This window comes from Peromyscus californicus, unplaced genomic scaffold (genome assembly GCF_007827085.1).
Source record: "Peromyscus californicus insignis strain IS unplaced genomic scaffold, ASM782708v3 Scaffold_10__1_contigs__length_136768540, whole genome shotgun sequence".
Lineage (NCBI taxonomy): Eukaryota > Metazoa > Chordata > Mammalia > Rodentia > Cricetidae > Peromyscus > Peromyscus californicus.
The window spans coordinates 90,367,781-90,371,181 of record NW_026294391.1 but is presented as its reverse complement, the minus strand read 5'-3'; the positions used below and the strand labels follow the sequence as shown (position 1 = coordinate 90,371,181).

Here is a 3,401-nt window from a genome sequence, read left to right as displayed (position 1 = left end):
TGAAAAGAATACGGATTTGAACTCTTTAAAAGGGTATGCTGTTTCCTGCTGCAGATGAAGGCAGTGGCTCTGAGAAAGGAAATTTGAAAGAGCTTTACCTTTATAAGACTGCTGGGGGGAAGGGCTAAAGGATACTGTGAGCAGCTGTTGAGGCCTGAAACCCTGTGGCCAGCAATCTAGCTTGTGCTAAGAAAAACCAATGCCCAATTGAGATGACTTGGAGCTCACGATGAGAGAATATGCTCATATATATTTAACACCTATATTTAAATGAACAGTTAAACATAAGCTGAAACAGACTGGCTGATCCAAAGCAGAGACAGTGGCCTTGAGCAGCTTGCAGAAGAGAATAAGTGACTATAGTGTAGAAGGTTATTTCAAGAAACTTAGTAAGAAACAGACACTAATGGATGTTTGTTATTTGTACTATATGGCCTTGCTCTTCAAAGTGTTGTCCTTGAACCCAGAGACACAGCATCAACAGAGAGTTTGTTAGAAAGGCAAGATCGCAGGCTCCTTCCCAGACCTGCTGAACAGTTATCTGCCTTTTCATAAACACCAGGATATTTGCATGCACAGCACTGTTTGAGAAGTACTGTTGTAGGGATCTTCTTTGTTAATGCACTTGAAAACAGATCACTATAGCCTTTTCTTCATAATGTTGTGAAGATGAAACGGAGGGAATTCTATAAGCTGCCTACTAGTACAATGCCTGCCATGCAGTAGGTGCTCGCTGTATGGTAGTCATTATTGTTAAAAACCACCAGTTTTGAAGCAAAATTCGAAATGGAAAAGAACTAGGCTAAGGTCCTATTCAGCCTGTCAGAATCCTTGTCTTTCTGGACATCTTTGGGAGCTCTGTCTGCCTGCCTCCTTGACCACAATGCCAGAGTCCAGCTAAAATACTTTTTGTTCCATTGGGTTGTCTTCCAAGTTTCGTGGAATTACCAAGATTTCCTACTTTTTCATTGCAAATGGCCCATGTTTCTAGTGTGTTGGAGCTTTAAAAAATTCTTCTGTGGGCTGGCCTGGAAATGTAATTCCATTTATCACATTTTTTCCTTCTATGGAAAAATGCATGTCACCTTCCAAACAACTGACTTCAGAATGAACTTGGAGAACTTAGCCTGCCTATAGGGTAGAGGCTGCCCGTAGGTTAATGGATAAAGTGGCCACAAAGGATTATATAAACCAAATCTAGAATGTCAGAGATGCCTGTGAGGCAAATAAGAAATACTAAAAGGAGGGCTAAAGAGACCTCTCAATTGGTAAAGTGCTTGCTAGGCAAGCATGAGGATCTGTGTTTGATATCCAGCCTCTATATAATAGCCAGATGGAGTAACAGGTGCTTATAATCACAACACTGGGAAGACAGAGATAGGTAGATCTTTGGGGCCGGCCAGACTAGCCTAATCTGTGACTCTCGGGTCCCAGTTACCCTCCCTCAAAAATCAAGGTGGACTCTCACCATACTCTCTCTCTCTCTCTCCATCCCTCCCCTGATCTCTCATGATCCCCCCTGTTCCCATCACCACTTGCCCCCTGTCCACCTGCAAAAATCTATTCTATTTCTTCTTCCCAGGGAGATCCAAGCATCCCCACTTGAGCCCTCCTTGTTACTTAGCTTCTTTCAGTCTGTGGATTGTGGCATGATTGTCCTTTACTTCACAGCTAATATCCACTTATAAGTGAGTACATACCATGTTTGTCTTTCTAGGTCTAGGTTACCTCACTCAGGATGATTTTTTTTCTAGTTCCATCCATTTGCCTTCAAATTTCCTGGTGTCCTTTTTTTAACAGCTGAGTAATACTCCATTGTGTAAATGTATCACATTTTCTTCATCAAGTCTTTGGTCGAGGGACATCTAGGTTGTAAATATACCACATTTTCTTCATCAATTCTTTGGTTGAGGGACATCTAGGTTGTTTCCAGTTTCTGGCTATTATGAATAAAGCTGCTATGAACATAGTTGAGCAATTGTTGTGGTAAGATGGAACTTCCTTTGAGTATATGCCCAAAAGTGTTATAGATGGGTCTTGAGGTAGATCAATTCCCAATTTTAAATGACAGTCAAGGAGCCTAAATAGGTCTGTGCTAGGTCCTCTACATATATTTTATGGTTGTGTAGCTTGGTGTTCTTATGAGACTCCTAACAATGGGAGTTGGGCTATCTCTAATTCTTTTTTTTTTTCAAGTCATAACCAGTTTTATTGCAATAGGACCCTGTACACATTTATCAATTCTAGTACCTTAATAGCTACCCAACAAGTCATTAACATACAGAAACATGCATCATGAGGAGCAAGTAGTATCACCCATCCCTTCTGCATATTAGCAACTTGTCACTCCTGAGCCACAGTGCTCACTCACATCACTGAGGTCTGAACAGTCACTCTTCCCATTCATCCTGAGTGAAAGATGGAATGACTTAAGTACAAATGCAACATACTACAAACAACTTCTTACGAAAAAAGTCACAAATTAAACCAAAGTACTTTACAGAATTTACTACAAAATGCCATAAAAACCGCCTCGACTTAAGCTCTCTACCCCATATCCAGCGAGCCAACTGGATGTCTTTGGGCATGATGGTGACTCTCTTGGAGTGGATGGCACACAGATTGGTAGCTTCAAACAACCCCACCAGGTACGCTCCTTTGGCCTCCTGAAGGGCACCAATGGCTGCACTTTGAAACCTCAAGTAGGTTTTGAAATCATGGGCGATCTCCCTCACCAACCTCTGGAAAGGCAGCTTCCGGATGAGCAGCTAGGTCGATTTCTGGTAACGACGAATCTCTTAGAGTCACAGTCCCGGGCCTGTAGCGATGAGTTTTCTTCACCCTGCCAGTAGAGGGCGCGCTTTTCCTGGCTGCCTTGATGGCCAGCTGTTTACGGTGGTGGTGGTGGCGGCAGCGGGGGAGCTTTCCCATGGGTGGACTTCCGAGCAGGTCGGCTTGGTTCGGGCCATTTTCTTTCACCCAAAGCCGAGGTCTGAGGCCCTTGCTGGAACCGCCATGCCGCTGTTAGTGCTCAAACAGGAGCCACAATCGCTGAGCCGAACGGAAGATCTTCCTCCAACGAACGACCAAACCGCTCTGTCTCTGTCTCTAATTCTTTTTCCTGCTCTTAGGCCCCTTCTCCTCCTACTGGGTTGTCTCACCCAGCCTTGATATGAGAGTTTGTGTCCAGTCTTATTGTAACTTGGTATGCTGTGTTCGGTTGATATCCCTGGGAGGCCTGCTCTTTTCTGAAGGGAAACAGAGAAGCAGTGAATATGGGGGGAAAGGAGAGGTGGGTGAACTGGGAGGAGTGGAGGGAGGGGAAACTTCGATTGAGATGTAATGTATTAGAGAAGGATAGATAGATAGATAGATAGATAGATAGATAGATAGATAGATAG

The 3,401-nt window shown here is 43.6% G+C and overlaps 1 pseudogene; it reads right to left on the bottom strand.

The window, feature by feature from the left end:
• Window positions 1-2,429: 2,429 nt before the first annotated feature.
• On the bottom strand, window positions 2,430-2,969 carry LOC128117379 (histone H3.3A-like; annotated as a pseudogene).
• Between the last annotated feature and the right edge of the window lie 432 nt (window positions 2,970-3,401).